This window comes from Lonchura striata, chromosome 2 (assembly GCF_050655825.1).
Source record: "Lonchura striata isolate lonStrDom1 chromosome 2, ASM5065582v1, whole genome shotgun sequence".
Taxonomy (NCBI): Eukaryota; Metazoa; Chordata; class Aves; order Passeriformes; family Estrildidae; genus Lonchura; species Lonchura striata.
In genome coordinates, this window is record NC_140704.1 from 86,854,996 (window position 1) to 86,881,427 (window position 26,432).

The following is a 26,432-nucleotide window of genomic DNA, read 5'->3' on the forward strand; positions in this document are numbered from 1 at the left end:
ACCTCTCCTGTCAGCACAGGCTGAGAGAGTTGGAGCTGTTCAGCCCGGAAAAGAGAAGGCGCAGGGGAAACCTTAGAGCATCTTCCAGTACCTAAATGTGATCAACAAGAAAGCTGGAGGGACATGCAGCATTAGGAAAATGGGAAATGGCTTCAAAGTGAAAGAGGGTAAGTTTAGATTAGTACCTAGGAAGAAATTCTTATTGTGGGGGTGGTGTGGCACAAATAAGCTGTGAATGCCCCTCCCTGGAAGTGTTCAAGGCCAGGATGGATGGGACTCTGACTAGCCTGGTCTAGTGGAAGGTGTCCCTGTGAACTTAAAGGTATCTTCCAACCTAAACTGTCCTGTGATTACATGATTCTGTGACATCTTCTCATCATCTATTGCTTTTGCAAATTCAAAAATGGTAATCTTTCTCCTCCATGCACAAGAATACTGTAGGCCATGCAAAGCTGACTGCTTAAAGTATCACTGAATGTATTAAGAACAGCTGAGCTGAATTGTAAAAATCACTGCATTAGACCAGGTCTATAGCAGCCATACTTATAGCAATACTCATATTTTAATGTTTAAAGAGTGGCAAAATTATAATTTCTCTACCATTTCAATATGATAAAACTGCTTTCTTAACAAGAAGAAAGAATTTAATCAATATGAAACATTTGCAATTATAAAGGGAAATGACCTTCTAAGTGGAATGACTAAAATTGTTCAGAAAGGCAGGATAAGATATATTCTGTTTCCTCATTTTATCTATTTATTGAAATTATTTTACTCTGAAATAATTTCCTGTTTGTCACCCATCTATAGCTAATGAAGGGACAACTGCATGAGTTTAGTCCGCACATGTCAAATAGAACAAGTGGGTGAACTTTTAAGCATATTTAATTTATCCACAGTGGACAGCACCATCTTTTTTGCTAGTGTGTTTTCCTTCTTCCCTTCTCCCCAGAATCTGCTGTCCCTTTTCCCTATCCAAATAACAAAAAAAAAAAAAAAACAAAAAAAACAAACAAAAAAAAAAAAAAAAAAAAAAAACAACACACCAAAACAAAAAAAAGTCTTTTTTCACCTAGTATTTTATGGACTGACAGTCTCGCTTGCAAAACCATGACAGACCTGCACAGAGACAAGATCCTGCACATGTACTTCCTGAAGCAGCAGGAAATGGAAAACAGATAAGTGTCTTAACATGCTGATTGTCTGGAAGGTGTGAGCTGGCTACTTAGAAATGTGCTTACTCTAATTGGCCAGCCAGCTAAGAATCACAATTCTCAGCTGATGCTGAGCCAAACAACATAAATTATCTGTCACCCTAAGGTATTGCTTACTGAACTGTACTCTGCATATGGATCCTACATCATGCAGAAATTATTCCATCCACAGTGTGGTAAAGCTGAAATCACAGCACTCTCCTGACTTTCTTCCTTTTAGAAACTGAACATTCCTTTTTTTAAGACATTTCTGGTTTTATTTATTTTCTTTTAGACAAATACATAAGCAAAGTTTATTCAGAGTTGGAGGCAGACTGATGCAATAAAAATCATACTGAAGGATTAGCATAAGGGTATCTCTATGTTAATCACTGCAGTGATTGTCAGTCTTGCAGACATAGGCAGACTGTGTTTTCACAGGAACATTTCTCCAAGGATTTACTGCTGTCACTGGCATAATAATACACTACAGTTGCTTATAAACAGCATATGGCCAAGGTGAAAGGAGCATTGCTTTTAATGAGCACCCTGTCTTCCTTTATTTACTAGATTGGAAAATCTAGTATCAGCATCTCCTAGAGGAGGGAATACTTTCAGAAAAAGAATTACTTCCAGACTATTTTATCATGCACAGATAAATTGCTTTGCCATTAAACCCCAGTGCATTGCACCTACATAGCTTCTGACTGGGAAGTATCTTTCATCTGACCAGATCAATATGAACTCAGAGGAAAATCCTTCAAGGCCATGTTTATTTGCAGCTCACTAAGCTGCAAGGTCTACTAAAACTCTCTTGGCTACCCCAATTGACTGTGGTTTGGAATCCCTTGCTACAGCATACTTTTGAATACAGCATATTTTTACATCACATATAAAACCAAGAAGAAAGTGGTGACTTCAGCCAGCGTTTACTCTAGAATATATTCAGATTATTTCTTCCTTTTAGATAGATGGATAAAGCTGAAAATTCAGGAAGAAATTCACATAAGAAGAGAACATAAAAACAGTGGTAGAGTGGAGCAGATTTTAGCTTACCAATAGTATTTTGAGTTGAAGAATTTTATAAGATTTTTTTGGGTGATACATAAATGCAGGGCCATGAGTGCACTAATAGGCTTTAATTGCCTTGACCAACCTCACACGGGCTCTCCACCCACACAAACTCTGCAGATTGGTCCCAGAATTCCATTTAAGCTCAGCCTTATGCCCTCAGTTTTAGACTGAGCTGTGATGCTTTTGTAGGTGAAAAACATAATTTAATTTACTAATACTTTACTGGCTGCAGATACTTTGCTGTGGATGACTAGCTGAAATTGACCTTTTGAATTTTCTGTCAGGAACCTGCTAGCAAACACAAGATTATCATAAGTTTTGGTAAAAATTGAGCTAAACCAAAGCAGAAAATTCTGAATCTGTTGATTAGTGAAAGAGCACAAGACAAAACCACCTGTGCATATACTCCATAGGTTTTGATGAGCACAGCCCTGCAGAGGAAAACACCAAGTACGTACCCATCAAATAGAGTAAGAAATTTATTATCTCATCTTTTGGTGTTTTTTTTTTTTCTTCCTTAAATAACCCTTGGATATGCTATGGCTGTTTTTTGCTCTACTTTGTCTAAGTGATAAGTGTAGTTGTAGTATCTTATTCTCTGTTTCTGGCTCTGTCTGTGGATTGATTTCAGACCTATTAACTTGTTTTCTGCCCCGCCTCCTTTTTTCTCTGGATGCACCTCCTCCTGACTGCAATCCCTGATGGCACAGCAGACTTTGTGAATCACTCTGCTTTGGGGGCACCCTGCTCAGATATGGGGGGACTATAACCTCACTGGGGGAACAGAACCCCACCTGCACTACCACCACCCTCTGCTGTTGCTCACCCTCCCTACTCTGGCTCTTTCTTGGTGGTATCTCAGAACAATAACAATTAATGTGGGGCTAAACTTCCTGTGCTCCTAGAAATCACTTTCTTGCCAATTCTATGCACAGCAGAGCCCACAGAAAGCCTGATATATCTTTAAGTATTTGCTTTGTTTTCACCTTTTTCTAGGAAAGTCATGGGGTAGAATTTTGGATTTGGGAAGAAATTAAAGGAAAAAATAAAAAGTAGAGGTGAAGCCAAGGGGAATGTATGTGAGAGACCTAGATTTTCAGAGTAGAGTGGAGTATTCGGAGCTGCCAGCTTGGTCCTCAGGGGAAAGAGCAATTTCTTGCTCTGATCTGCCAGGACAGCAGGGACTAAGAGAAAGTCTTAAAAGTCACCAGGAACACTTTGTAAAAGCACTGAAATGGAACAAAAAAACCTGCAAGGATTTGACAATAGATGAATAGAAATGCAACAATATGTTGAATGTCAAAGTACAGCAGTTTCCCTTCATTTATTGGTGAACCAACAGCAAAACCTCAGAAACTAGATGGAGCACAAAGAAAATCTCTGTGGTTAGTGAAATTGTCAACCACCAGCTTGAAGAAGTTATAGAAGAGACAAGTAAAATGTTAAGAAGTATTTGGCAAACTATTTCCAGTTTTCTTCTTCAAATACTATTATGTACAAGCTCATTTAGAATATTGCTGTAATTCTGACCACCCATTTAAATTCATCTATTTTTTGTTATATGTATTTAGCAACATAACAGGATCTCCTTTCTATGCTATTTCTTGAGAAATTGGTTTGAGCCTAAGATACAGGCTGTCAAAAAACTAAAATATAAGGGCAATAAAGAAAAAGGAGAAGCTCTTTGTGCCATAAATTAATTTTGTTGGTGGAAGATCATTTGATCTTCCAATAATAATACTAGTCCAGTAGTTAGAAGATCCTTTTATAATATAAAACAAATGGATGAGCGCAAGAAGACTAAAGGACATTCAAGGAATATTTTAAGGGAACATGTCTCTCAGTTTATAGTATTTTTTCTTATGCTATTTTATTAATGTTTACTCATATTATTTTTTCTTATAATACTTTTCTTATATTTTTAATATGCATCAATAATTTTAGTTCAATTGTTTGAGGTCTTTTAGTTCAACATACCTTTTATTTTTCCAGTCTAATGCAGCAAATAATTATTTTTTCTTCCTATAAAACAGATATAATAAAGATAACACACTTTAAAACTGAGAGTATAATACTGCTATGGAGAATGAGCCCACTTTCTAATACAGGATCTGAAACATGTTTTTACATTCTACTGAATTTCTCAGACAGTATACCTCATAAAGACAAGTCACATCCAAACCTTTGATCAACAGACTGTCCTCCATGACCTCCATCTTTATAACAATGAAAAATTGCAACTGGGTGATAGATAAAATAGAAAAATCTTCCAAAATATGAAAGTATTTTAATATTCCACTGTGGACTACAGAGAGAATCACCTGAAATCACTTTAAATGTCGATGTATATAAAAGAAAACGCCTTCCAAATCTTTGAAAATCATTAGGCGAGGAGGAAAAGTGACTGAACAGCTTTGATCTTCTTTATAAACAGTTTCTATGAGAGGATGGTGTGCATGTTTAACAAGCTTGCAGATGATGCTGAGCCAGCAGTTGTAAGGAAGAGCAAACAATATTGCATTTCTAAGAAATAGAGCTCCCACTCAGAGAGACCATGACAACCAGAAAAGTGAGCCAACAGGAAATTTGTGAAGTTCAAATTGCTCAAGGAAGCATATAAAGAAAAAAGTAATAGAAAGATAAGGATTATCAGAATATTGCCTTAATTTTGTACATGAATAGCTAATAAAATGTGATTTGATTTTTTTTTCTTTTTAGTTGCAGAAGTGAATGTAGACAAAATATGTTAGACAGCTATGCAATCAATCATGCCCTGCAGAGGTAAGAAAGCTGTTCTGTGTCTCAGTAACAACAGTGATCAGCAAAGGAAACTGAGTGCAATGCTTTCAAAATAAAATTTTTAAAATCACAGCAAAGAAACCCCCCCCATACTTCACAAAGGATAGCTTTATGATATGTAGTTTCTTCCCAAAAGAACTGATGAGGTTTTAGGGACCCTGGAGGTTTAAAAGATGATCAATGTTTTCTGGTGTGGGGAAAACCAGGAAAACACAACCAGTGGCTATGAAATACAGAAAATGTTAATTCTGCTAAAAGAAAAAAGTGACTATTTGGAGTATGCTTCTCTGCTCTTATACTCCACCATTAGCACCTTCCACTGATCACAGGTTGGAAATGAGATGCTGCAGATGGACCTTTGAACAAAGACAGCTGTACCGAATCCTTGACAGTCCTCATGTTAATCATCTTCCATTTTAAGTGAAACCAGAAAGATTACAACCTCCTCTTCCCTTTCCTGCACCCCCTTTCTCAAAGAAAGTCAAGGCACGTGTCCTGCACATGCTACAAGAAATGTCTGTCAGGGAGACAGGGGAAAGTGCAGGGTACAAGTAAAGAGTCATTCAGATGTAGTCAAGGTGCTCTAAGCCTTACTCCAGTAGCAAACCCTGTCTCAGGAGAGCATTTTATATTTTCTTAAATGTATTGTGACCCATTGATGGGAATGGGAAAAATAATAGCATCTATTTTTTGATTGTGTTTCTGTAATACCTAACACAAAGGGGACATCATTTGAAGCTTGTAGTGCTAGTACTAGTGTTATTGCTATTATTATTAGATTGTATCTTTTAGCAGTGATCACTTATAAACTAGAGAGCCTAATGCAAGCAGCAGAAAAGGAAGCCATGATTCAGTTCAGACAGTGACTTCACAAATTAGTTCCTTTCCACACTATCCCAGGCATAACAAATCTATTTTTCAATGTCTCTTTTCTTTCATTTCCTAGTATCTAAGCCTGATCATTAAGAAACTGGGGAAGATGTAGAGGGGGTGAAAGTCAGGATTAATGCCTATAATAATATTTTTTACAAAGACAGAAATATTTATGTTAAATAACATTTTTCTATCTTTTTATAGGCTATTTATCTTATAATTGCATTAATAATGAACTCATTTGTCAAACAGTTTTCTATCCTCCCTTAAGCAAATAACGTGTTTCAGAAAATCAGCTATTGCATTTCTCTTCTGGAGTATATGCACACAATGTTGAACACTAAGACTAAATGAGATTTTTTTCTGAGAAGTTAGTTTTTGGCATAATTGCATAATTAAAAGCAAATAAAATTTTTTAAACAAAAATGCACAAAGGCTTTTAGCAAATGAAACTATTTTAATAAATTTTTAAAATAATGAAGTAAAAAATCATTATAAAATGAAATGCTTGGCTTCAAAATGCAAAGGGGGTAATAAACAGCTGTTTATTTCTCTTTTTATTAAATGAAAATGGGGTTTGGAAAAAAAACTGTGTACCCCTTCAGTTTTTTTTAGGAAAGGTATATCTAAGTTTCAATTTATTTTTAATTACAATATCAGTGATTAAAGAAAGCAGTATTTTGGTTTGTGGAGGAATAATGTGCTAATGCAACAAGTATTTCAGATCAGAGACGAAGAAGATTCTGTAGCTGCATCATGTGATGTCTTAAAAGGATCACAGTATGATCATAATTCATTGTGAAAATAAAAAAGCACTGCTTGCCTCCTTTGGAAGCAGAAACGTTCCAGCAAGAATGTACATGGACTTTTGCAAGAGTTTGATACCAAGTCAAAGAAAAAGGTTTCCTTTACTTACATGGAGTTCAGTTTCCCTTCTCTTCTTGTTAGAAGGTAAGAACACAGATGCAGATATGAGGGCTGCAGAGGAAGACCTCTCTGAAGCCCATTAGAGTTCTAAAGCATGTCCTTTGGAAGAGCAGGCATTTTATGTCTACCTGCCAACACTGACTATATTATTAAAGCTCTTACTCCACTGAGCAGGGGTTGTCTCAATTTTTTGAATACTATATAAGTTTACTTGCCTAGAAGTTAAAGGTCAGTCTCGGCTGGCTCCATGACAGCCCATAAACCCACTTAGGAAAGATGTGTACCCCACATGCTCAATTTCTCTTAATGTCCAGCTGCATGGCAAGTTGCAGTGTGAAGCCAACTCAGCCCTTTGGGATCTGTACACTATCTAAATCCCTTTTGGGATCTGTACACTTTTCCCTAGCCTGGATGAGAATCCTGTAGTGTCTGAGAATTCAGCAGCAGTCTCTGCTAACATGTAAATTAACCCTGCTTTTAGTAAAGACTGGACCTCCTGAGGCCCCTTCTGATCCTTATTGTTCTGTGATGATACTCTTCCTGCCCTTCACACCAGACCAGAGCCCCAGCCTCACACTGCCACACCTTCTGCCCCCAACTATTGCCTACTACTGAAACCAGCACCTTGTCTCTGTTCCTCTCCCTATGCCAGCCAAACCTTCCATTCTTTCCCACATCTAGCACATACACCTTCTCACCAATTCTGTTCTCCCACCCTTACACTATTTCTGTCTCGTGCCTAAACATTCAACTATTGAGGAAGAGGCTCCTGGTACCTGGCCAGACTCATGCAGGGACTGTGAAGCACAGCAGAAAAGATTCAAAAAAAAACAAACACTAAGTCCTTGACAGTCACCTGGCTTAGGTAACCTGAATGAGTGATACACCTGCACAGAAGCATTTGTCCCCAGGATCAGACACCCATAAGCAGCCAGGACTTTTGGATATTAGACACTTGCAGTAGCCATAGCCTGACAAAAATTTAGAGAGACGGTGAGAAACACATAGTAATTTTAGGGCAATTATAATCTCCCATTAGAAATCACTCTATTTTTCTTGGCCTATCTTTTTTATATTATCCAATATATTTTATTTTGGTATAGCACTTTAAATCTTCCTATGGCTTTATTTTTAGGATATTATCATGATCTCTGCAAGTTCCATAAAATCTTTACTGAATCATAACTGATTTTTTTTTTTTTTTTTACTCATTGATGGTTACCAGGCTTTACATGTGGGAAAAACTCCTGCTTGATGCTTACAAAGTAATACACACCCTTCACATGAATGTCTGGCCTTGTCAAATTTCAGCCACACTGTCCCCTGTGGGAAGTTCCCTTAGAAATCATGCAGAAATTGGGACAATAATCTCCTCTGAACAGATTTTCCATCATTTATATATCTGAGATGCAAGGTCAGATATGGCTTTTAATCTTCAAGCATTTTGACTTAACTCATGGGATTCCACAACTATGAGCCCTTTCTCTCCTCTGCATCACTTTAATACTTGAAGAACAAAATCCTTTTGAAGTTAGGATGCTTTTAGTTCTGCCTTTGCTTATCAAGGGACCTCATTAGTGTCAGTCTTTTAAATTGTCAACAGGCAAAGGGAAGCTCCACATGACTGTATGCTATTTTTTGGCAACTGCACTGTACATTTGTTATATAACTAAAATGCTCCTTAGCCTGAGCTAATATGGTTACAGAATCTTTACTTTGGCACAGCCACATTCAAAATGGAGCTTAATGGTTTTATTTACTGTCCTAAAATTCTTAGCACAAAAAGCAGTGGGGGAATATGTTGTTTCCTCTGTGCTTTCACCTGAGTTAGAGGCTAACACAAAAAGCAAGCTGCAGAAGCAGAGTGTCCAGGTCTCTGAAAGGGAAGGTCCAAGTCCACGTTCCTTTTTTTATCCCATCCTGCCTTGAGGTCCCTCACAGGTATGAAAATAAGAGACTGATCAACTGTGTACCTTGACATAGAGTCTGATTTTGGGCAACTGCCTTCAGCCACCAGGTAGGCTCAGGTGTGTCACTGCCATGAGCTGTTCTTCACAAGAAGAGTAGAAACACTCATGTTTTTAATTAGATATCCGCATCTTTTAGATTACTGCTGGCTTTCAATGGAAACTACCAAAACCATGGCACAGGCAGAACTTCATCTAATTCCTGACATCCTCTAAAGCAACATCTTTTCAGAGTCAGTAGGTTATTGAAATCACAAGTGATGCAATCACAAATACATGTACAATAGAAAATCTTAAAAATATTAAAAAGACTTGAGCTGTTTTATTGCAGGAGCTCAAGCATACTTTATTACAGAATGGATGAATCTCATGTACTTTGCTTTGCAACATTGGGTAAATGTGAAGAAAAACTACCCACAGTGACTGAAAAATTAATGTTCTCTCTCCTCTTCAAACCTCCTTTTAATCAAAAGCAGACCAGGTCCATGGAGAGCACCTGAGGCTTCAAGTCCCCTTCTGAGCTCTCACACCAGAAAACCACATCAAGCTCCAAATTTCTCATGCCATGCTGTGCCACATTGCTACATCCCTTCCCAGTTTCCTACCTCATCTCCATATGGCCCGATTCAGCCCACTGTAACCCTACAGCAATTAAATAAGTTTGTATCAAGGTCCCTTGAGCCCAGACCTATAAGAGGTGGCACCTTGCTGGCGCTGGTACCCGGCCATGGTTACTGCCACTAGACCTGAGCTACAGATTGACATTTTTGCTTGACCTTACTCCTCTCTCACTACCAGACACGTGCCTGAGGATCTGGGCTCTTGGCTAAATGTGGCAGCTGTATTTTCTTTAATCACGTTGTTGGTTGCTGTGGGACTGGGCACTGGCTGGAGTGGCCTCTGCTCTGTTGACCATATTCTCATGTACCTGAAGGAGCAGTTTACCTTTGCTGCTCCTGGACAGGTGGGAGGGTTTGTTTGTGGAAGGTGAAAGTCTCACTTGCATCACCCTGATAGAATGTACTCTGAATGTATAATTGGCGGTTTTCACCTGATTTCAGGCTGCTTTCTTGACCCATCACTGCCCTCTTCAATCACAAAACTTTCCTCTAAACTACTTCAACCTGCTTTCTAATATGGCAACTTACCAATTACTTTTATTCAGCCAAAATATTTATGAATACACTGACTAAATTCCTACCTGAAGAAAAAGCTGTAGTGGCTCCTTGCACAATACATCTCTTCCAATTGATGTTAAACCATGAATATAGCTTTCCAGTAAGCTGTAGCATTTTTAGTAAGCTGTATATGTCCTTCAATTCTTCACATTTGTGTTGTATTTTTTTCCTTAACTTCATTTTAACAGCATCATGGAAGATTTTTGCTAAAATTTTAAGATAAGGTTTCATATATGAGAAGAGGTAGCTTATTCTGAAATAACTCATTGTTGACAAGGCCATGTTATTTTTCCTGTGTTAATTCCTATTTGGTTCAAAAACTGTTATCAGTTTCAAAAGCTTTTTGGGAATCAGACTCAGATTCTCTTAATCATATGATGACAGCTCGTGGTGTGCACCACCCAAAGAAAAACCAAACAAAAAAAAAAAAAAAACCCTTTCATTATATCTAATCTTCCAAAACCTCCTTCATCTATTCAAGAACTCTCAGAGTTAACTGACTGCTTTTCTTATACCAAATCCTCAATGTATCAGAAGCTGAATTTAATTTGTTTATGCCTATTTCAAGTAATCAAGTTCTGATACTTTCCAACCTGTTGTCTTTCCATTCTTGTCCAAGCCATTGTTAGTTGTATAAATCCAAGGTAATCTTTTGGCTATAGACTAACAGACAGAAAAAATCCTTAGCACATTTGTCTTCTTAATGTTAGTTCTCATTAGTTTTAACTTTCTTTTACCCTTTTTTCTAGCTCTGCCTTAATTTTTCTAATTCTCTTAATAACCTCTTTTACCTATTCTTTCTTCTCATCTTTAAAAATCTGATTAATTTTATGCTTTCAGTAGGATTCCTGCTTCTCTATATTCTTTTCATATTTTGTTTTCTGGGGCTCTAAGCTTCACTTCTGACAGTGATGGCTGATAGCCAACAGCAAGCCAAGGGTGCAGGAAATTGAAATTAAATGGCATGGTTCTTATGAAATATCTTTTAAAACATGCCCATTCCTCAGGCATCCAAGCATCTCACAGAAGACCACAGTTTCAGTGCAAGCCCAGGGCTTTTCTGAAAGCAACCTTTTTAACACTTTGGAAGTAAATGTAAGGAAAAATCAGACATGAGTTTAAATGTTTTATTTTTTTTGTTTTAAAAGACCTCTTTATCTTAGAAAAACATAATGAAATTCAGAAATGCAGGACATTTTGGTCCATGTCTTTATGAATCTCCCTTTTACCTACTTATTTTTAAACTGAAAGTTCAAACTGCTTCTGTGTAATTCAGTTTAAGGGAATTGCTTATCTTCTCTTCAGATTCCATTTATTCCATTACTTCCCCAGTTCTGAATCATCAAAATCCTTTTCTAGATTGTTTTACACAGATAAAAAATATAATCAATGAATAATTATTACTCATAGGGTGTTACATACTTAAATATTATGAATTGTGATGGGTTTTTTTAAATCTCTTGTTTGCTTGTTTGTTGGCTTAGAATGGAGTCCTACAGTCCACCTAGTCACCTACAAGTAAAGATCAGAATATTGGTGGCACTAAAATCCTTTAAAACTATCTACTGGTTTATCCTTTGCTTTGTCCCTGAGTCATATTCTTTGGGTGAGACACTGCTCTGCATGAGAGATGTCTATAATTTGTTCTGAGTAGATAAATGTTCTGTAACAAAGGCTCAACACTAAGCTCTAGCTAATATTTGCTAAACTACTTATCGCAGATTAAGGTGTGGCTACACAGTGCTGATTAAACAGCCCTTCAAAATGTACCCAATGTTTTCCAAAAGCCTAAATAAAACATACACCACATTATTCTAATTAGTACTTCCAATTTTAATAGTTTTTTTCCCCTGTATTGGTCTTTTTCCCATTGTCATAAATAATATATAATAGTTACATATCATTTGGCAAATGATAATATCTCTAGCAATGCTATGCTTTCATATGTTATACCCGTTTCTTCATAGTGGCCTTGGGTATCAAGTACAGCATTCATTGACATTACTGAAATTAGGATCCAAGTGCCAAAGTAGTTAAATGATGATTCTTCCTCAGAAACAGATATACAGTGCCTACAGCAGGTACTAAACCTGAAATCTATAATGATTAATCTGCAGTAAGAACATTCTGCTTGTGTCTTCAATTTTTATGACTGCAGTTATTGAAACAACTCATTTAGCAAAACTGACTCTGGAAGCATGTCAGAAGCTTAGAGCAGATAAAGAAAGAGAAACAACAAAAGGTGTTTTTTTTGGAGCTGGGACTCATTGTGTAAGGAGTTGTGAAATTGAATAGAGGATAAATAATAGCTGAATTATAATTATGACCTCAGTTACACAGTCATGATATGGAAAGGCAGGTTTACTCCTCTTTCAAATAATCATTTTTAGTATATTAATTATGCAAAAGGTTGCACACAAATGGAATTTCAGCTCCTAAAATGTCAAATAGCAAGAAATCTTTTGGGGAATTAAATAATGGCTTCTTTGCAAATGTCAAATTACTAAAAACAACACAACATTTTTCAGAAACCTTCTACTAACTAAGTCACTTAAACAGACACAAATAGTGGTTCAGGAAAAAAAAAAAACTCTCAACTGCTAGTTACAAACAAATAATTACTGGCAAAATATGCCACTTTTCCCACACTACATGCCCTTGACTATTTGTGCTAAAGGCAGTGTATATTCACTCAGAGAAAAAGCATTTGGAAGAAGTATTGATGCAAGAAGAAAATATACTTTTGACTTCACAATCTACTGTAACACTGCTCTGATGGGAAGACAAGAAAATTTGTCACCAAAGTATTATTTTGTCATAAAATGGAATGAGCTCAGTAGTCTGTATCAAGGAGTCAGGTCTGATTTTATTTAATCCATATCAACTCAGAACAGATATTGCATATATGTAGAGAATTTAATTTAATAAAGTAAGAAATCTCGTGGATGTGCTCATCTTCACTGCTTATATGCTGTTCTTGAATTTCTTTTGAACTGTAATTTTTCCTGTCACACAACACATCTGCGTTGGCAATGGAGACTATTCAGATTATGGTAGGAGTCTGAGGGGGCACAAAAGAGCAAAATAAAATAATTTGATATTTATTGCTCTTCTCTTTTTTCTTAAGAAGTGAAAGGCAAAAGAATATGTGTTGAAAAGTTTTTATGTATGGGGTTTGAACTGAATAGGAAGAATTAAGATTTTCAGAATCTAAACCACACTTATAAAGAAAGGCATTATTTGCCTCATCTGTTATATCTACACATTAATTTATTTTAAAGACACATGAAAAGGAAATCTGCTGAACAGAAACTGAGAAAGATACCACAGCAATGCACTTGGTTAATATTTCTTATTTTCCTGATTGTTTACCTACCAAATTTCAGATTAAACTCTAATTTGTTTTGCAAAGCAATACTATTTAGGAATTATGACTACAGTTATAATATGACTAGTATCAGCATTACTGGATCAGGTACCACAGTTACAGATATACAGAGGGATTCTCAAAATGTATCATAATCTACTCCCTACATTTTAGCAGATGAAGTGTAGCTAAGTAATTTGTACAGTTACCTATCTTAATCTTTTCTTATTTACTAGGAGTGAAAGAGTTGGTGATTCTGGGAATGAGGGTGTCCACACAAGTTCAGAGACACAGGGTTTCAGAGGTGTTATTTACTGGTCAGTATCAATATCATTTGTAGGCACCCACACTGCTACTCTCAGAGAGTCACCTTAAGATTGCCTTCTGACAATTTTATCCCTTATATTCCATTTTATTCTGAATTAGATGCACTTTCTCACAGCTCTTGCAGTAATCTTTCTCCATCCAAATGCCACCTGAATTAACAACCTATCCCTAATTATTTTTTTCATATTCATTCCAATTTTTATACCCCATTGAAGCAGATAACAGAAGATGGAGAAAGATACTAGTGTTATTACTACTGCTGAAAATTGAAGGTGATGAAAGATTTGGTAGGGCATGGCAAAAGAAGATATGCTAGGTAAAGATGAGAAACTGTTTTGAAACAGAGGATGGATAGATAGGTGAGAAAGGAGCAATGAATCTGTAAATAACTGTAGGCTGTGATTCCTCAGTAAATATGAAGGTACATGAACACTGGCTGAAATTCATTGCATGAATGTTGCATGAGTTTTTAATAGTTAAATGGTTTGTACACTCTGGAGTAGTTCAGCTCACTGTGATCAACATGTTGTTTTGGATTTTCATCCCACTTCAGGAAATGGGGACTACCTGGTAAAGCACATGGAGAGGAACTTCCAATTTTAGATTTCTCTGGGTCTATACGAGGGAAATGGTAACTACTGGCTAATTTTCTTAGAGAACACTCTCCTGCACTAAGCCAAAACAATAAAGTACCCATAGGTTTCACTAGTTTAAACCACTGCAACCTGGTCAGAGCGTCTAACCAGGGAATTCTTCTGAAGGTAAGTCATTGACCAAGTTTTGAGAGTTCCTAAAGTCAGCAAGGACCTGATATATACCTGTTCCACTCCTGTGGTCTTCTGAGCTGAACACATACCTTCTTACTGTTGCAAGTAAGGATATAAAAGAGAATGTATTATCAGGTGGTAAGCAAGGATATGAAGGAGAATGTTTTATCAGGTAGACTGCAGTGTTGGGAATAGGGGTAGAAAAAAGACTGGGAAACACTAGAATTTTGTACAGATAATGAGAAGGTTGTCCTGAAGAAGTGGGTAATCAAACACTGAAACTTGAACGTTTCCTTTCATGCTATGAAACTCTATGTGCAGGCTTATTGTCCACTTAAAAAACTTATCTTTGTCTCTTCTTTCCCCGAGTTTCCTTATTAATCAGAGAACATATATGTGGAAATTTCTTTAATCCTTTGTTTACCATTTGTATCATATGGTTCTGTTAGCACAGAGCACCTCTTTCAACTTCTGCTTACTGAACACCTCCCAGAAAACCTCATCTACCATATTAGATGTCAAGTATATAATCTTCATGATACCTGTGCAATTCCAGTTATTCTATGAACAATGTACAAGGATTTCCTGTCTGCTCAAAAGTGGAAGTGAGTGAAAGTAACTGGAGCAAGAATCACTGGATGGTTTTATGGATTAAATTCTAGATGAGACTAGCACATTCTTTCTATATATTTCCAAGGAATACACCTCAATAGTCAAGACACAAAAAATGATCAGATTTAAATTAAGATATGTAATTACAATCAGAGATCCCAATTGTAGACATTATTATCATATGATTATCAATATTTTCTATATCATATCAAGACCCTCTGCACAGAACATATGTCCATTGAACATATATTCTCAGTAGAAAGTACTGAGAACCCAGAGTAACAGAGAGAAAAATTATTCTGTCATTATTCTGAGTGACCTAAAACCAGGACAGTGACTTATAAAGACACATTGAACCTTAAACATCTTAAAAGATCTCAAACTGAAAGACAGGCAAACTGGAGGCCAATGTATCTGCATGCTCTTTATTAAACTGTATTGAACCTGGAGTTCTCAACCAAAAAAATCTCCCTGCCAATGAACAAGCAAGGGACAGGAAAACTTGTTATTAATGTTTTTTGAATATAACTCTGAGCAGGCCAGCTAAATCTAGAGAGATGTGATCACACAGCCTCTGTAGAACACATGCATGTTGACTATGAAGTATAGCTTTGTAGATAAGCCTATGAGTGAGTAGATGCCAAGGTCCTTGCAACAGATACCAAACTGGAACTTGTCCCAGGTGTTCTGCAACATGAAGGAGCTCATTTCACATCAATTGGGAGTAGCCATGGATGGGATAGACATTATCTGTTTGTACCAATTGCTAGAGGAGGCATTGGTCTGTCAAGGAGATTGTAAGGACATAATAGTGGTAGTCTTTTTATGCTTATACTTCAGTCTTCATATAACTCATCCTGTTCCTGCTCTTTTTTTCCACTGTATCTCATGTTTTTGACTGATTGAAGTCTTGTTTCCATTCAGAGTACCTTTTTGCATCAGTCATTTGTGGGTCAGTCTCTTCCATCCTGACATCTACTTATCACTGCACCCTGGCCAACCCTTCTCCCCAGTTTACTTTTATGGATTTGGGTTTTGTTGTTTGTTTTGTTGCTTATTTGGTGTTTTTCCTGTGTTACATTTCTCATTCTCTTTCTTTTCTTTTTTTTATTTGTATCCATATTTTTTGCCTTGTCTCTTGCTCAAATAAGAAGTAGTGCTCCCCTTAATAAAGCAGAAGAAAATCTGTGTCAAGGACACATGAGTGGTAGGGAGGATGGAGTCTCCCTTTCACACACTTTCATGGAATTAATTTCCCAGGAATTAAATGCAGTTGCAGACAAAGGCTTCATGATGGCAACTCATACTTTGCTATTAATTTTTTGATGTTGGTTATGTGCTTTTTACTCGTTGTACAGCTTGGGGACTTGAATCATAATGCTACAGTATAGAGAAATCAAAGCTATTGATTCTGACAAGAAGAAATATGCTTTTTCAATATCTAAGCAGCTATAAAAAACAAGGTGCAAATATTGATTTGGTATATTGCTACCATTCTTTACTTAAAAGTGTTGGCTGAGACAATGATGTCAGTGGTCAATGGTGTTACAATGGTTATTGCTGTAGCATGGACTGTAGCTGATCTGACAGTGAGACAGCCATTAACATGTTTTGAAATAAAATCATTAGATATATGTCCAGAGCTAAAATTAGACAATAATGTTTATCAGCAATCTTGAAGAATAAGTGTGGTAGAAGAACAGCTAAGTGACTTTTCCCTGTGATACAATAAACTGCTATTGCATTTTTCCTCAGAATGATATCTTGGAGCACAGCTATGTAAGTAAAAAAAACCCACATATGTTAGGATCCAGTAGGTCTTTACCTCATCTGGTTTAGGTTTTACTTCTATTTTTTTCTCTCTTTTTACACTGAAATGGGTAGTATATTTATACTAGTAAATTAAGAACCCAATACTTGAATTCTTAAATCCTCCAGCAGGAGGGAAGAATGTGGTTGTTCAGAATTATAACAGAGATAAGAGCTATATTTTTATGCTGGGGACATGGATGCCCAAGTTAGACTTACACTGCAATTTTCTTTATCACATGGCATATTGTACACAGTTACTCTTGAGTTAGACACATTTTTCCATTGGTAAAATCTGAAGTCATTGGAAATACATAAAGTGGGCTGTGCAAATGAGCACAGATTTTTGTTCACAAGATAGTTTCACTCCAGCACATCATAGGTAAATATTGTAACACTCAAACAGCACAGTTACCCCATGTTCACTTTAAAATTTCAGATCATGGATTAAGGAACAAAAGGTGAACGTGCAAACACATTTAAAACAATGAATATGAGAAGATGGCATACAAGCAAACACTCTGTTAGGAGAAAACATAAACAGGCAACACAAGTGGTGACTTTATAGGCCTGCTCATAAATAAATGTTCCCAAGTGTTTTTACATCACTACAGTTAATTAACTACTCTTCCATAGTATTTAATAGTTAACAAAGAGCTCTTTGAAATGCTTGACAACAGCTCCCAGTATGTAAAAAAAAGGATAACCATTCATCTTTTTAAGCCTCTGCTTTTCTAGACAAGCACACCATAACAAAATGGGGGGGGGAAAGGTTGTCAGAAAGAGCTAGAAAGTGTCAGAAAGATCAGAAAGCTTCCATCAGCCTAATGGAGCCCATAAATGATAGCAAAACACAAGATAATGGTGTACTTGCAAGCCTTCATCTTTACTGATGCTGAAATTTGAGACTATTTTGTTTGTATATTTGGAAAAGTGATACAAGAATCCTCAGAGGCAGTAATGTCAAGAATGCTCTTCTTCTTTAAACTAAATGATTTTCTTCTTCCAGAGATGTTACACAGTGTTTCTAGGCTGAAAGCAAGACATTTTTAATGTAATTCATGCAGGAACAAAGCATGAGGGAGGGCTCTCACTGCAGAGGTGTCAAGAACACCGGGCTGAATTTCCATGAAGAGACTGAGACCTGCTGGGCAACCTGGGGCTGGGTTTGTAAATCAGTGTGGAGGCAGAGGAGATGTGTGGAAGGCAGTCAACAACAGAAGGCTGACTCTGAAAGTGACTCACAGTGTGAGGGACAGAGAATCAGAGAGAAACTATGGCTGAGCTCTGAATTTTGAGGTGCTGGAGGGGAATAAAAGAATTAGGAAACCTCAAGAATGAAAAAAGAGGATGAGCATTTTTAAGGATGTGAGCTGGGTGAATAATAGAAAGTGCTCTAATATTTGTCCACAAAACCTCAGCTGGATGTACAATGTTACTGAATACTTTCAAAAAGCAGAGTTTCTAATATTTGTACCTTTTCAACCAAAAGATAAAAGGAAGGAAAGGTTTATTGTCTCATTTTCTTTCATCTTTGTGAAGTGTGATGGTTTGGACTGGGATAGCATTGAAGTTTTTCACAGCATCTAGTATGGGGTCACAGTTTGGATTTGTGGTAGAAATAGCACACATTTTACCACAGGAACGTTTTCTTTATCTCTGAGCAGCTCTTGCACAGAGCCATGGCATTTTCTGCTCCTCGCCCCATTCCACAAGTGAGGAAACTGGGGGTGCACAAGAAGTTAGGAGGGGTCACAGTGGGATAGCCAACCCTGACTGGCCAAAGGGACATCTTATAGCATATGGCATCATGCTCAGCATGTAAACCTGGGAGAAGAAGAAGCAAGGGGGAGACATGTTTAGAGTAATGGTGTTTGTTTTTCCAAGTCATGGTTACATGTGATGGAGCCTTGTTTTCCTGGGGATGGCTGAGCATCTGCCTGCCTATGGGGAGAGGGGAATGAATTCCTTGTTCTGCTTTTGGTTTTTACTTTCCCAATTGCTTGTCTTTGTCTCAACCCACAAGTGCTCTCACTTTTACCCGTTCTCTCTCCCATCCCACTGTTGTGGGGTAATGAGTGAATGGATATGTGCTGTTTAGCTGCCTACCGGCTTAAAGCAGGACATATACAATTATGTGAAAAGCTGAGGAGAAGCTTTTAGTTATGGCCTGTAAACAGCTGGTAGATATGCTCCTCTCCATCTAATATTCAAGGAAGTATTATGCAAAAATTGAATATGGGATTCATACTGTTCTTACTGAGGACATGATTCTGTTCTTGAGAGGATAGATGACCTTGTAACCTGCCTTCTTGATCTCTTCTCTGTCTCATTTAGGCACAGTTTGAAACTAGCTCCAGACAAATCATTTCTACAAGTACATATTTTTCAAATATTAACTTGCACAATCAATATTAATGAATAACGGGAGGATCTTGTGCACCAAGTCCTCATTTTCTATGCATGTAGACACCATCACAGGAAAAGTGGCTAGGTTGGAGTAGAAGTGGATAGGGTATGACTCCCTTGGTGGACAAGAGGTCTTGTAGAGGGATATTTGTAAATGAGTATTTGAAGACAAAGACATCTCTGAAGAAGTTGATTTTAACATCTGGAGCAGAAGTATTTTAAGAATTAGTTCAACAAAAATTCTCTTTCTTTCTCTTATATAATTTTTGGTTTTGTGTAATCTTTACTTTTCTTGCTCATATGTATTTCCATTATGGTATAATTCTATCAGATTTAAAAAAAAAAAAACAATCAAACAAAACTGTGAAAAACCCCCAAACCATCCCACACTACCACACATGTGCACTTTGCCAGATTCTTGTGCTGCTGTTTTCTCTGAAAATCACATTTATTTTTCAGTGACTCTAGTCTATTGTGAACAAATATGGAAGAAAATAAATTCCCTGGCTCAAGACAGTTTGAAAAGGACCAGGTGAGTGTGGCCACTCATCTGCATGCAGTATTTTCCTGAAAGCGTACTTTTCTTCGGTACAAAATGCTGTTAGCGAGAAGTCATTAAAAAACTCCTAAATATTGATGTGAGGAAATGCAGCAGCAAGGGGATTAGGAGACTGGCTTTAAAGCACAAGCTTGCAGCATGTAGACAATTATGACTCACAGATTTATGCTGTCCTCAATGAATTTAGCACTATAATCAACAGTATATACACTTGTCTCTTTTCCACCAGGTAAATCAGAAAAGGTTTAGTCACATTTTCCATTTATCCTTTAAATTTTGAAAGATCAGTCTGTCCCACACTTATTTTAGATGCAGCAGTACTGCCTTTCTGTTCATTTTAAAGTTCCCAGTGACTGCATTATGGGAACAGATTTTCTTCCTTGTTTGGGTTTCTGTGTGTAACTTTTAATTAAAATATACAGTGCAGCTGACTAAAATCCTACACTCCCTCTATAGCATTGTGTTGTTGTTAATAAAAAACACAGATAATAGTACTGTGACAGGGGAGGTATGCAGCAATATTGTGGGGGATGCAATGCTTTTCCTCAGGAAAATAGGCTTCAGTTGTAATTTGTCACTTAAGGGACAAATATGTTTGAAATTTCTGTTTGAAATGAAATAAAAAATTACATAATTTTAAATTAAATAATGGAAAAGCTATGCAACTATTTTTTGTTTTCCTTTGTTTTTATTGATTAGGCTTCTTTGTCTAGTCAAAATCAAAACCTAAATAGGAGTTTGAATTTCTGCAAGTTAACTAACTTGTCATTTTTCTTGGAAAACTATTTCTAACCCTTTAAATTTTCTTTCTTTTTTTTTTTTTCTTTTTTTAAGCCCACTTCCAATCTGTTTAGTTTATTGTCATGGTATACTGGTGAAAAGTTGCTAGAGAATCCCTGCCTGCCTTATCAGTTATGACCAGGTAGCAGGGCTAAGTTCTGATTCCAAATTTGTTTCAAAGTGTGGGCATTAATAAAACATTTATAGGTGTTAATTGGTCCACCACTCAGTCTTTAGCTTCATGCAGAGGTTCCTTGTGAACAGTGTAAATATTTTAATATTGTAAATGTTATATCTGATTTTTACTGGTAGCCTGTAGTGAATAGAACCAGCAGGATTATTTGGATTGAAGTTAGAGCTTGCAAAAGTGTATTAGCTTTCAAATTAAATCACATTACCAACATAAATAACACATTTTTATGCTACGAGGCCTGAAGTAGAAGCCAAACAGTACTTTGCATGCTTTGTGACCTCAGGTACTACTTCACTGTTTTGTGGTAATAGTTTAAATAAATAATTTTCAAACAATGAATACTTAAAATTAAGGCTCTAGGATAGTATTTAGAAGACTTGTTTCTGCTCTTGAATTTGCTGTAGCTTCTGCATTTGACCCTTGGCCAAGATAATTAGGGCTTTGCTTTGCGTGTTTAATTCACTGTCTGGGAAGTGGTGATACTGTTATATTTGGCTAGTAAGAGGTAAAAGCATTCATGTTTGTAATTAATTTAAATACCATGGCAATAAAAGTCAGTAAAGGGCAAGAAAATGTGTAGAGCTGCTTTGCTCCCAAAGCACCCTGCATTTTCCCCTGGTTCTGCTGGAAATTCAGCTATTTTTCTTCCCTACCAGACCTAGAGTTTTAAGGTATTGGTATGAACATTCTTCTGGCCAAAATCCCACACTAAATAAAATAGACTCATCTGGACTCTAGCTCTTGCTTCAGGCAGAATGGACTTCAAAGCTAGGTCTTGCTCAGGAATTTATTTATGCATGTTTTGAAAATTCTAAGGATGGAGATTGTCCTTTCTCTCTGGGCAGCCTGTTACAGTGCTCACACACTCTTGTGGAGTTGAATTTTTCCTTCTGTCTGCTTGGAATTTCCCTTCTTCATACTGAGTATTGTCTCTACGCTTTACTTCATGTATCTCTAAGAAAAGTCTGACTCTCTTTTCTCTTTAGCACCCCCTTGAGTAGAAGAACACAGCAATTACATCATTCCAAGGCTTTTCTTCTTGTCTAAAAGCTGTTTAGGCTTTTAGAGAAATTTGGCTGAGGAGGTGGTTTTAGATTTAGTATTTTTAGCTCTGATGAAACAGACTACTTTGAAACTGAACAGCAATTTAAAATTATCTGCAAACATTAATTTCTTTCCCTGAATTGTGGAAAGAAGCAACCCCATTATGAATCCTTATTTTTAAAATGTGGCATGTCTTTATTTCACTCATAGGAGAGTCACATAATTTTCTTAGAGCACAGCTCAGTTCTTGGTTACATTAGCTTTAGATTTTACATTCAAGAATGAAATAAGTAAGGCAGTAGGGGGCAGTAGGACAGGCACCTTTTTGCATAAGAAAATTAAACTTTTTTTTCTTTAATTTATTCAGGTGCAGCATTGTGCAACTATTTGAAACAAACCCTTTAAACCTATTCCTACCCTTTAATGCTAAAGTGTAGTTTGAGCTGAATGGCCTTAAAAGGTGAGTGGCTAACTTTGAAATATCCTCCATCTAGAAATGATGAAGCTGACAGCTGCAGCTCCAGACAAGGAATACTTAGAGGGCAGTTAGTGTGGACCAAACCTTTTGTGATGGTTGTGGATAGTATTTACATATGGGCATTATATGCATTACAAAGAGTCTTTACTAGTAGAGGTACAATATTTTTAGTGCAGTTATTGACTCACACATAACATAACCAGAGATATTGTTCTGTGCTTCTGTATAAAAAAGTGTATGTGTTACAAATAATGTTTCTGCTTCACTTTTGACAGATAAAGAGTTCTAAACAAAGAATGCATCATTATGGAAAGGTTGATATGGTATTTTGTCATTCTAGTTTAATGTTTGTCCCATTTTTTGTGGCTGTCAAAAACAAAGCTGACATTCTGAGGAACTTCAGGTTTGGACATTATAGCTGAGTGTTGAAATCAGGAACTGAGACCAAGCATTCAATTCAAATGCTGAATTATGCTAATTGTGATGACATTATAGTTCTTTAATTGAAGAAAGAACCTTGAAGCCTATGATAAAAGGTGTGTAAATAAAGGGTAACTTCTGGAATTATATCCAAGTTCTAGACTGTACATTTAACATTATGTGATATGTGATCACAATCCCATTGCAAGTCTGGAAGTCTGGAAATCTTTATTCAAAATAGACTTCATATCCAGTTGGAAAAGTGATAAAGGAAGATTGAGTTTTGGCTTAGCAATATAGTCACCTGGGCTTTTGGTGCATTTGAAGCCTCAAAACTTTGCTTAAAAACACATATCCATAAAAGAGGGAACATTTCCTTCTTTTTTGAGAGTTCTAGGCAGGCACTCCAGATAACCAGCTGCTTTGTTCAGGGAAATTATGATTGCCTTTTTATCTACAAAAATGGAGCGTGCAATATGGCCACTTGAGAATTGCATAGCACTGCTTAGTGATTATCAAGTAATGGCTGATTCCTTTTGCTAATGGGTTCACTTTTGATGTTGTTTGTGTCATGTCACTTCATATGCAGGATTTTGATGGATTTTGCTGAATAGGACAACAGTGTTAAAAAAAGCTGTCCTAGAATTCGACTGTTTGTGAATGAAGGGGTGTAAGTTATAGGAGGGATACAAGGACTACATCTCTGTCATCCATCATCACAGATAGAATGACAGAAAAATAATAAAAAATATATAGAGATTAGAATGATGTAGTTGTTCAAAGAACAAATAACTGCTTCCCTCTTACCATGTTTCTTCTTGCTATTTGATACCAAGTTATCATTACTTCATGAGTTAGTTTTCATTTTTGAATGTTATCTTCCTGTACTACAAGTAATTCTCCAGTGAGCACTCAGTTATTGTTCATGTTCCAAGGTCGATTTTTATTTACATAGAATCTATAGTTTAATTCTGCTTTAAGGAATGATCTGTGAAACTGGGTTAAGTCTAGATTGTGCTTGGTACTAATTGTTTTACTTTCTTTTGTGTATTAGGACAAATACTTTGCATAGAGCTACTGAAAATGTCTATGTATTTACTTTTTTATTTTCTTTCTTAAAATCTTTGTTCTGTTTCAGCATGAATGAATTATTCCTGTCAGGACCGTCTCTTCATAGAAATCATCCCTGTTATGGAACATTCTGGAATAATTTTCATTAAAATAGCTAGTCATGAGTGTCAGCCTATTCAGAACTGATGGAGTTCATCGCCCAAGTTTGAAGGCTGTAGCAGTTACTGAGCAGTGCTTACACAGCATCAAGGCTTCCTCTGTTTCTTAGACTGTGAGTAGACTGGGATGCTGAGGTAGGGAAGAGTTTGGGAGGGGACACAGGCAGGACAGCTGACCCTGACTGACCATACTCCACAACACATAACACTGTGCTCATACTGTGTGTGTGTGTGTGTGTGTGTGTGTGTGTGTGTGTGTGTGTAAGAGTTTTTCTGAACTAGCCAGTGTGGCTGGGCATTGACATGACAGCGTTGAGATGCTGAGTGATTGCCAGTGCAGCACTTGTTTTCTTCTTTTTACTTCACTTACTAAACTGTCTTTATTTAAATTCACAAGTTTTTCTTGCTTTTACCCTTAAGATTTTCTCCCTGATCCCACTGGTGTTGTGTGAGCAGGCAACAGGATGGTGGCTTAGCTGCTGGTGGGAGTCAGCCCACCATGTGCTTACATTTCTAACTGTTCTGAGAGTCTGTGATCCCTCAACTGCAAGTTACAACCATTATAAATGTGTCATTGCCTGATTATCTTGTGCAGAATTTCTGTTGCTCTCAAAGAGAACCACAGTTTTGAGTATGAGGTAATATACCATAAAAGAACTAGCATTTTAATGGAAGGTATTAAAATATGGGATTTTACTGAAATTTATTTGTGTTTTAGAATAAAGGTAAAGAAAGCTATATTGGCAAATCAAAGATCTGCCTTAGAAACTTGGATATTTTTTTCCAATCTACCTTCTTTCAAGATAGTTTCCTGAACTCATGCTTTAGAAATTAGTTTGGATTTATTTGTGTATTTTTATTTTCTTTTTCTATGTTGGGATTGCATTGGTGCTTAGAAATAATGGTTAAATTAATTTCCAGAGTTATTTCTAAAAGGTCTGAGATATAAAATGAAAAATAAGAAGTGAAGCAAAAAAGCAGTTCAAAAAGAAGAACTCGTGTTTGCTGGCTGTCAAGAATCAGAGCATTCACTAGAAGACCCACATTCCAGTTTCATTATTTCTTCTAAGGACATCCTCCTACATCTGCAGCATACCTAAAAGATGTTTTAATGGTCAACATTTTATACTGGGGGAGAATGGTAGTAGTACCCATTTGTTTCAATGAACCCGATCCACCTTCTGTAGAGTAACACCTCTGGAATAAGTGCTGATGTCTGTTTGTATGGTCTCCTAAATGAATATGATAACCAATACGTTTATAATTTTTTCTCTTATAAAATGGAAGATAATTTTTTTCTCTTAACATGTATTTAGTTAATGAACACTCAAGTTTGACATTTCAAGTAGAATTGTCTAGTATGAGACTGAAAGTTTTGCTTTCTTCTCCCATTGCAGCTATAGAATTGGTGTAGGAAATATTTTTTTAGAGATATATATGTGTGTTAAAATCCTCTCAAGAAATCCCAAAAAAACCTAAAAACCAAACAAAAAAAACATGCCAAAAATAATAAAAAAAAAAAAACCAAACAACCACTTCACTGTTCCATCATTAAGCATTAGATGTTGAACTGAATAATACATTTCATTTCCTCTTGAATGTCTGTAAACACAAAACCAATTTTCCTTCTCTGCCAAATATAATTAAAATTGTGGATCACTCTTGGAGAACAGAAGCCACAGTAGTTTTTAAAAATAGATTCACAGGATTTAATTTTAATAGTTTTTGTAATACTGTTACCAAATGCACACAGAGAAAGTAGTGAATATAGTTTGCTTTATATTGCCCAAGAGTTACAAAGTCTCTGAAGCTAATTATACAGGAAAAAATTCTTTGCAATAGGAAATTACCTATTTGAATAATGTTAATATCCATATTTAGAACAGCGCTAAAACTGCGAAAAAAACCTTATTTCCACTTTCGTAGATTCAGGAAGGTTTCTAGGTTAATCATAGGAAGATAGAAAAATTCTGGTCAAGAGTGACCTCAGGAGGTGATCCGGTCTTACCTACTATTCAAAAAAGTATCAATTATGTGGTCAGACCAGGCTATTTAAGACTTTATCCAGACTGGCCTTGAAAATATCTAAGAATGAAGACTGCATAACCTCTCTAGGCAGCTTAATCTACTGCTTGACTGTCTTCATGCTGGAGAAGCATCTCCTTCTATCCAGTCTGAATCTCTGTACTTTCCACTCACACAACTCATTTTATCCCACTGGCAAACACATCTGTGGAAAGCCTTCTTCAGTCTTCCTGATGACATCCTTGCAGGTTTTAGAAAGCTGCTATTAGGAAGGTGTCCCACCCCAAGCCTTCTTCTCTCCAGGCTGACAGGCTCTGTTCTCTCAGTCTCTCCTTCCAGAGCAGATGCTCCCATCCCTTGGCTGATCAGGTGGCCTCTGCAGAATGCTCCATCTTGTCAAGG